Genomic DNA, 10341 nt, shown 5'->3' on the forward strand with positions numbered 1-10341 from the left:
GGGTTACCAATAAACAGTTTGTGTTCAACCATGGAAGCCTCTAAACCTCTTACTGAGATACCAAACAACCTTACAACGTGCTGGCAATGAAGGATGGACTCCCAAATCCCAGATAAACTGCAGAAGGAACCTAGAATCTCAAAGTATGACAAACTCAAGAAACCAAAGCCTGATCTGAGTGAAGTGCACCTGAGTTGATGACACAGTTGGAGGTCACCTAAAAAGAAGCTCCACTGCAGACGTGGAGACCGAAGAACTCCGTTCGGGCATGTGTAGGTCCAGACATGATTGAATGCAGAGTGAAGGGGGCTTAGATAGATCAAACATAGTTAAGCAAAATTCTAAACAGAAAGGAGGTAGCAGAGGAATGCACTGTGCAGGTGAAAAGCCATACCTGATCGAACACAGAGTCAAAGAATCCAACCAGAGCATGAAAGGCTGAACAAAGTTCAAAAAAAGAAAAAATGCTGAAAGGTAGAAGAATAGTTCACTCTGAATGAGAGTGAGAGGATGAGAGGAGACCTAATAGAGGTGTATAAGATGTTGAGAGGCATTGATCGGGTGGACTCTCAGAGGCTTTTTCCCAGGGTGGAAATGTCTGCTACGAGAGGACACAGGTTTAAGGTGCTGGGGGGTAGGTACAGGGGAGATGTTAGGGGTAAGTTTTTCACACAGAGGGTGGTGGGCGAATGGAATCGGCTGCCATCAGTGGTGGTGGAGGCGAACTCAATAGGGTCTTTTAAGAGTCTCCTGGATGAGTACATGGGACTTAATAGGATGGAGGGTTATAGGTAGGTCTAGAAGGTAGGGATGTGTTCGGCACAACTTGTGGGCCGAAGGGCCAGTTTGTGCTGTAGTTTTTCTATGTTTCTATGTTTCTGAAGAACCTGAGTGATCAAGGGACCTATTCAAATCATAAGAAGGGTGAAAAAATACAGTAAAAAAGCAGAAATTATGTTTTAAATTAGGCAGCAATCAGGATCAGCAGTAACATTCCAGAACTGTGTACAGTTCTGGTCACCCTATTATAGAAAGGATATTGTTAAACTAGAAAGAGTGCAGAAAAGATTTACTAGGATGCGACCAGGAGTTGATGGTTTGAGTTATAAGGAGAGGCTGGAAAGACTGGGACTTTTTTCTCTGGAGCGTAGGAGGCTTAGGGGTGATCTTATAGAGGTCTATAAAACAATGAGGGGCACAGATCAGCTAGATAGTCAATATCTTTTCCCAAATGTAGGGGAGTCTAAAACTAGAGGGCATAGGTTTAAGGTGAGAGGGGAGAGATACAAAAGGGTCCAGAGGGGCAATTTTTTCACGCAGAGGGTGGGTGAGTGTCTGGAACAAGCTGCCAGAGATAGCAGTAGAGGAGGGTACAATTTTGTCTTTTAAAAAGCATTTAGACAGTTACATGGGTAAGATGGATATAGAGGGTTATGGGCCAAATGTGGGCAATTGGGATTAGCTTAGGGGTTTAAAAAAAAAGGGTGGCATGGATAAGTTGGGCCGAAGGGCCTGTATACATTCTGTAAATCTCTATAACACAGCTGCAGCAACTTATTCACAGCTGGCAGCATAACACGTGGTGTCTGAGCTCGACTGAATGATAAAAAGGTTTTTAAAATGGCGGGCAAAGCTAAAAGAAAATCTGCTGCCCTTGCCCAGTCTGGCTTACATGTGACTCCAGACCCACAGCAATGTGGTTAACTCTCAACTGTCCTCTGAAATGGAGGGTAGTTAAGGAGGGGCAATAAATACTGGCCCAGCCAGTGATGCCCACATCCCATGAATGAAAAAAATTGTTTACTCTGACATAAAGACAAAGAATGCCCTAATTCTGATCCTCACTCTGCTGAATGCACCAACCTGAGAGAGGGCAGTGGGGCTTTGATAGGTGAGAGGAACCTGTGGTTCCTGTTTCTGATCGCTATTAACTGACTCCTACTGGAGGTGCGTGTGTTTGGTGTGAGGCGAGGACAGGACTGAACCAGGCTTGGATGTCGTTTGTAGTTGAATAAATCAAATGGTAATTGTACCTGATAGAAGTCTACAGGATTATGAGAGGCATGGACAGAATGGATAGTCAGAAGCTTTTTCCCAGGGTGAAAGAGTCAATTACTAGAGGGCATTGAATTAAGGTGCGAGGGGTAAGGTTTAAAGGAGATGAACTAGACAAGTTTTTTTACACAGAGGGTGCCTGGAACTCGCTGCCGGGGAAGGTAGTGGAAGCAGATACGATAGTAGGGGCGTCTGGACAAGTACATGAATAGGATGGGAATAGAGGGATATGGTCCCCGGAAGGGAAGGGGATTTTAGTTCCGTCCCGCAGCATGATCGGTGCAGGCTTGGAGGGCCGAAGGGCCTGTTCCTGTGCTGTAATTTTCTTTGTTTCCTGCAGAGAGTTTTTTTAAAATGGCCCCATCAGCGTTTGGGATCTCGCTGAAACTCAGCAAGCACAGGAAGAACAAAGAGAAGGAAATAAAATCAGCAGCTGTGTTATTACCTTGAAGGAAAAAAATTAAAAGGGTCTCAACTGTTATAAAAAAAGGCCATGGATAGTAAATTAAAATTACCAGTTAGGCTAATACAAGTGCCAAACCAGACCCCAAATTGGGCATCTTGGAGAAGAACATTTTTAGATTCCAGGAGTAAATAAGGATTAAATAAGAAATCAAAAGAAGCACAAGTTAATACGTGTTTATACTTGTTTAGTGTATGTGTGGATGAATTAATCCAGAAACAAGGTTTAGATGATTCAAATAAATTTGGTGGGATAGTAAAAGCTTCTGTCAATACTTCAAACTCCAGGTTATGGAGAGTGCAGATCTTAAAAACAGATCTAGAATATTCCCCAAAGGCACCAAAGCAGACCTCAGGGCAGAGATCAGAAAACCCCAGGCCGAGGGAGACAGGAGACCCTCGGCTGAGGGAGACAGGAGACCCAGATCATGTCAATGAAAAGAAGTGCACAAGCCAAAGAGTTCAGGGCAAAAGAAGAGATTGAGGATCAGCCAAAAGGCTTAAAAAAGAGCTTTTTGAAAATGCCTAACATTACCCAAACTGCAAAAGCAGGTGCCAGTATGGAGTGAGCAAGTCACTGTAAGTGAAGAAAAGCTATCAGAGGTAACTCAAAAAAAAACCCTGCAAGATGAAAACAAAGCTGTTTCACAGGAAAAAGTTTGTATAAAAGCCAGGGCGGATGAACTCATTGAGAAGTACAGCCAGGTACACAGGAGGCAGAAAAGGTACTCAAAAAGTTCTAGTGCTGAAAAATTCTTTGAAGAATCAATACATGGTTTTGGAAAAACATGAGGAATTAAAAAAGATGTTGAATTGCGCTTCAGAGAGAGCTGTGTTGGAACTATCAGTAGCAATAGAGCAATGCACCGTAGGGCAGCATGCATTGCCAAGAAGTCAGCAAGAAAATAAATTGAAAGACCAATTAATTGTCCTTCAAGATCAAATCTAAAGGAGTAAATAACAATTCAACAGCATGAAGAAAAGAAGGCTGTCTTGAACAGCAGAATGGAAGAACAGTAGAACAAAGCTGAGAAGATTGTTTAAGCATGAGAGAATTCAAGACAAAGCAATTAAGCTTTGCAAAGAAAAACCCGTTGAAAGACCTTCGCATGCTGTGAGGATCCCTCAAGACAAAAACTGTTCCTTTGGAAAATTATAAAGAGAAGCAAAATGGATTAAATATCACTCCCAATAAACTCTAGAAGCAGTTAGCCAAAAAGACTCAACAAAGTTTAATATTCCAGAAGGAAGCTAACTGATATAAGAAAGAAAGTGAAGAGTTGAAGAAGCAGCTGAATGGGAAGGAGGAGGCACTGAAAAGAAAAGCCATATAATTCACTAAGCCATGAGAGAATAATTAAGCCGTAAATTGCACAATTACAAAACTCAAACAAATGCAAGTCTGATGCTGAAGCTGAAGGAGCTAGAAAAAGCACTGGATGTCTCAAACATACCAAAAACCACTGAGTGGTTCAAAAACAAAAGGAATGAAATGAAAATCAAGAAGTTGGAATGTTAGGAAAGAATTAAAGAGCTGCACGAGGAAGTAGAAATTCTCACAATTTGTCACAAGAGTCTCAATAAAAATTAGCAGTAAAATTAAAGAATATAAGCTTGAAGGATAGCGCACAGGAATTAGGCTCTGCAAAGGAAAAACTGTTCAATATAGAGGACCAACTTTCATGGATGAAGGATGTGTTCGCTAATAAGACCATCATAAGATATAGGAGCAGAATTATGCCACTCGGCCCATCGAGTCTGCTCCGCCATTCAATCATGGCTGATATTTTTCTCATCTCCATTCTCCTGCCTTTTCCTCATAATCCCTGATCCCATTATTAATCAAGAACCTATCTATCTCTGTCTTAAAGACACTCAATGACCTGTCCTCCATAGCCTTCTGCGGCAAAGAGTTCCACAGATTCGCCACTCTCTGGCTGAAGAAATTCCTCATCTCTGTTTTAAAGGAGCGTCCCTTTAGCCTGAGGTTGTGCCCGCTGGTTCTAGTTTTCCCTGCTAGTGGAAACATCCTCTCCACATCCACTCTATCCAGGCCTTGCAGTATCCTGTAAGTTTCAATAGATTCCTCCCTTATCCTTTTAATGAAAAACAAGACCTGAGGAGAGATCACTGGAGTGTCACTCACAGGAAGTGTAACACTTGAAGAACATAAGAAATAGGAGCAGCAGTAGGCCATCTAGCCCCTCGAGCCTGCCCCGCCATTCAGTAAGATCATGGTTGATCTGATAGTGGTTTAGTTCCACTTACCCGCCCGCTCCCCATAACCCTTAATAACTCTTAATTAAGAAGAACATGAAAAAAGTGATGCACAGTATGGAAGAGCCAAAACCAGAGTTTAAAAGCAGAAACCTCTGAAACAAAGACAACTGAACTCACCAGAGTAGCTGTGAGCTGACAAGATTCATAAGCTTAACAAACAATTGGAAATAAAGAGAGTAACCAAATGTTTGGTTAAAATTGTGAAACAAGTGGAAATGAAGGTTCCATTGGGTGGGATTCTTCAGTCTCATTCACCCCGTCGACTGCCGTCAGCAAGATTGGAGAATTTTGCGCTCAACCAAAACTTCATTCACTGCAGCGGATAATTCCAGCTGCGGATGAGAACAAAGAACAAAGAACAGTTCAGCACAGGAAACAGGCCCTTCGGCCCTCCAAGCCTGTGCCGCTCATTGGTCCAACTAGACCATTCATCATTGGTCCAACTAGACCAATCCCTCCATTCCCAGGCTGCTCATGTGACTATCCAGGTAAGTCTTAAATGATGTCAGTGTGCCTGCCTCCACCACCCTACTTGGCAGCGCATTCCAGGCCCCCACCACTCTCTGTGTAAAAAACATCCCTCTGATATCTGAGTTATACCTCGTCCCTCTCACCTTGAGCCCGTGAAGCCTCGTGATCGTCACCTCCGACCTGGGAAAAAGCTTCCCACTGTTCACCCTATCTATACCCTTCATAATTTTGTACACCTCTATTAGGTCTCCCCTCATTCTTCGTCTTTCCAGGGAGAACAAGCCCAGTTTACCCAATCTCTCTTCATAGCTAAGACCCTCCATACCAGGCAACATCCTGGTAAACCTTCTCTGCACTCTCTCTAAAGCCTCCACGTCCTTCTGGTAGTGCGGCGACCAGAACTGGACGCAGTACTCCAAATGTGGCCTAACCAGCATTCTATACAGCTGCAACATCAGACTCCAGCTTTTATACTCTATACCCCGTCCTATAAAGGCAAGCATACCATATGCCTTCTTCACCACCTTCTCCACCTGTGCTGCCACCTTCAAGGATTTGTGGACTTGCACACCTAGGTCCCTCTGTGTTTCTATACTCTTGATGGCTCTGCCATTTATTGTATAACTCCCCCTTACATTAGTTCTTCCAAAATGCATCACTTTGCATTTATCTGGATTAAATTCCATCTGCCATTTCTCCGCCCAATTATCCAGCCTATCTATATCCTGCTGTATTGTCCGACAATGCTCATCGCTATCCGCAAGTCCAGCCATCTTCGTGTCATCCGCAAACTTGCTGATAACACCAGTTACACCTTCTTCCAAATCATTTATATATATCACAAATAGCAGAGGTCCCAGTACAGAGCCCTGCGGAACACCACTGGTCACAGACCTCCAGCCGGAAAAAGACCCTTTGACTGCTACCCTCTGTCTCCTGTGGCCAAGCCAGTTTTCTACCCATCTAGCCACCTCTCCTTGTATCCCATGAGCCTTACCCTTCTTAACCAACCTGCCATGAGGGACTTTGTCAAATGCCTTACTGATATCCATATAGACGACATCCACGGCCCTTCCTTCGTCAACCGTTTTTGTCACTTCCTCAAAAACCTCCACCAAATTTGTAAGGCACCACCTCCCTCTTACAAAACCATGCTGTCTGTCACTAATGAGATTGTTCCATTCTAAATGCGCATATATCCTATCTCTAAGAATCCTCTCCAACAACTTCCCTACTACGGACGTCAAGCTCACTGGCCTATAATAACCCGAGTTATCCCTGCTACCCTTCTTAAATAACGGTACCACATTCGCTACTCTCCAATCCTCAGGGACCTCACCCGTGTCCAATTAAGAGACAAAGATTTCCGTCAGAGGCCCAGCAATTACATCTCTTGTCTCCCTGAGCAGTCTAGGATAGATGTCATCAGGCCCTGGGGATTTGTCAGTTTTAATGTTACCTAAAAAATCTGACACTTCCTCCCTTGTAATGGAGATTCTCTCTAATGGGTCAACAGCTCCCTCTGAGACACTTCCAGTCAACAAGTCCCTCTCCTTTGTGAATACCGATGCAAAGTATTCATTTAGGATCTCCCCTATTCCCTTGGGTTCTAAGCATAATTCCCCTCCTTTGTCCCTGAGAGGTCCGACGTTTTCCCTGACAACTCTTTTGTTCCTAACATATGAATAAAATGCCTTAGGATTCTCCTTAATCCTGTCTGCCAAAAACATTTCGTGACCTCTTTTTGCCCTTCTAACTCCCCGTTTGAGTTCTTTCCTACTCTCTCTGTATTCCTCCAGAGCTGCATCTGTTTTCAGTTGCCTGGACCTAACGTACGCCTCTCTTTTCTTTTTGATCAGATCCTCAATTTCCCTGGTTATCCGCGGCTCTCGAATCCTACCTTTCCTATCCTTCCTTTTTACAGGCACATCATAGAAGTGATATCATAGAAACCCTACAGTGCAGAAACAGGCCATTCGGCCCATCAAGTTTGCACCGACCACAATCCCACCCAGGCCCTACTCCCATATCCCTACACATATTACCCGCTAATCCCTCTAACCTATGCATCTCAGGACACTAAGGGGCAATTTTAGCATGGCCAATCAACCTAACCCGCACATCTTTGGACTGTGGGAGGAAACCAAGCACCCGGAGGAAACCCACGCAGACACGAGGAGAATGTGCAAACTCCCCACAGACAGTGACCCAAGCCGGGAATCAAACCCAGGTCCCTGGAGCTGTGAAGCAGCAGTGCTAACCACTGTGCTACCGTGCCGCCCCTGCAGCCTGTCCTGCAGCCTTATCAACTGTTCCTTAAAAGACTCCCACATGCCAGATGTGGACTTACCCCCGAACAGCCTCTCCCAATCAACGGCCACCAATTCCTGCCTAATCCGGCTATAGTTAGCCTTCCCCCAATTTAGTACCCTACCCTTAGGACAACACTCATCCTTGTCCATTACTATCCTAAAGTTAACAGAGTCAGAGGTTTTCGGCATGCATCGTATAACAGTCCCGCTTTGTAAAGCAGTCCTGGTCTGATTTATATGAGTTGCAACATGGACGATCAGCTGGTGATTATTTTGTTTCCAGACTAAGATCTGGTGGCATACTAAGTTTCTAAACAGTTTCAGGAATTTCAGTTTTTATATTTCCTAATCGAGGAAACATCCCAAGTTATTGACAGTGTCAGAAGATTTCCAGGGGTCTGCAGTGAATCTAGGGAATACTGTAGAATACCAAAACTTCATTTTTTTCTTTACCAATGCAGTGACAGGTGGTCAACAAATGCTGACCTTGTCAGCAAACCTCAAGCTCATGAGAATAAAAATACTGTCCCATCCAGTCATCCCATCAATATCTCTTGATATTATTAGCTATTAATGTGTAAACAAATATATTCCATTTACGTCAGAAAACGTTTCAAAATTCACCCCATACTTTATGAAGTACATTCATAATTGTTATTTGGGTGAACGTGTAAACCACTTGGCAAACATTAACAACTTACATTTTTATAGCACTTTTAGTGTTGTTGAACAGCAAGGCCCCATGAACCACAATGAGATGATTGACTAGTGAAACTATTTTTGTAAGGCGGTGGAAGCAGCAAGAACGCTGGCCAGAATACCAGAGCTCCTTACTCAGAGAGTACCATGGCATCTTCAACATTAATGGGGAATCAGTAATAGAGACAGAATGGGCTCAGGTTAGGCCACTGCAGCACTCTCTCTATATTGTGCTGCAGTGTCAGCCTGGATTAAATGCTGCTGTATTGGAATGGGTCCTGAACCCTCAACTTTCTAACTCAAATTATTTTTTAAAAAGTAACAGAAAAAGAACACAACAAATCACAATTTCTTCTTGTTGTTTGGTTATTTATTGTCTGCCTTATATTTTAGGTTTTGCGAATGGCAATATTACCTTATTGAAACAAAATCCCAGGACGGGGGAGGAACTGTTTGCTTTTAGGGACAGGTTATCAAACCTGATGAAGGTCATGCTAGGTAGTTTATGTCCATTAATAATTCAGGGAGCTAGGTGAGTTACACTGTCAATTAATGCAAAACATGCATGAGTGAACCTTAACATCTATTTATCAATACAGTAGTCATTTGTTTGCCTTTAATGGTGAAAATTCCTGATAAAATCTTCTACATTTACCAATAAATTCCTCCTGTTAGTCTTTACCTTGCATTCAGTTGCCAATACAATCTCACATGAATTGGTATTGAAATGTTTGCAATGCTAGGGGGAATAATGGTATTCAATTTGTACGAGAGCAATGTTGTGCATGTGAGCAGGAGTAATGTTCGATATACACATTCTGCAGAGGGATTGGGACTGAAATGAAAGAAACAATCCTGTTCATATGAAAACTGTCAGAAAGCTGTTCAATCATTCAGTCTGCCCGATCTGATTCTCATTGATATCCAAACCTCTACTTCCCCAAACATGACAGTGTTCAGAACTAGGGATCCCTTCCTAACCCAAGGGAGAAGCTATTTTTTTTATTCATTCAAGGGATGTGGGCTTCATTGACGAGGCTAGTATTCATTGCCCATCCCTAATTGCCTTTGAGAAGGCAGTGAACCGCTGTAGTCCATGTGGTGTTGGTATACTCGCAGTGCTGTTAGGGAGGGAGTTCCAGGATTTTGGCCCAGTGACTGAAAGCACAGCAATATATTTCCAAGTCAGGGTGGTGAGTGGCTTGGCAGCAGAACTTCCAGCTGATGGTGTTCCCATGCATCTGCTGTCCTTGTCCTTCTAGGTGGTAGTGGTCCTGAGTTTGGAAGGTGCCATCTAAGGAGTCTTAGTGAGTTCCTGCAGTGCATCTTGTAGATGGTACACACTTCTGATTGAAACTCTGATTGAGATCAACTAAGAATTCAACTATGTAGTCCTAGTTCAGGACTCTCTTAAGGTTAACATGCAGATTAGTTGGCAGTAAGGAAGGCAAATTCCATATTAGCATTCATTTCTAGAGGGCTAGAATACAAGAGCAGGGATGTACTGCTAAGGCTGTCAGATCCCATTTGGAATATTGTGAGCAGTTTTGTGCCCAATACCTAAGGATGTGCTGACCTTGGCGGGAGTCCAGAGGATTTTCACAGGAGTGATCCCAGGAATGGAGGGTTTGCCATATGAGGAGCGGTTGAGGGTCTTGATGGAGTTTAAAAGGATGAGGGGGGGACCTAATTGAAACTTAAAGAGTACTGAGAGGCCTGTATAGGGTGGACATGGAGAGGATGTTTCCACGAGTGGGAGAGACTAGAACATGAAGGTACAACCTCAAAGTGAAGGGACGCTCCTTTAAAACCGAGATGAGGAATTTCTTCAGCCAGAAGGTGCTGAATCTGTGGAACTCATTGCCACAGAAAGCTATGGAGGGCGGGTCATTGAGTGTCAAGACAGAGATAGATAGGTTCTTGATCAACAAGGGGATCAAGGGTTACGGGGAGAAGGCAGGAGAATGGGGATGAGAATCATATCATCATGATTGAATGCCGGACTTGATGGGCCGAATGGCCTAATTCAGCTCCTATATCTTAAAGTCATATAACAACATTC

The sequence above is a fragment of the Mustelus asterias genome, chromosome 19, assembly GCF_964213995.1.
Source record: "Mustelus asterias chromosome 19, sMusAst1.hap1.1, whole genome shotgun sequence".
NCBI lineage: Eukaryota > Metazoa > Chordata > Chondrichthyes > Carcharhiniformes > Triakidae > Mustelus > Mustelus asterias.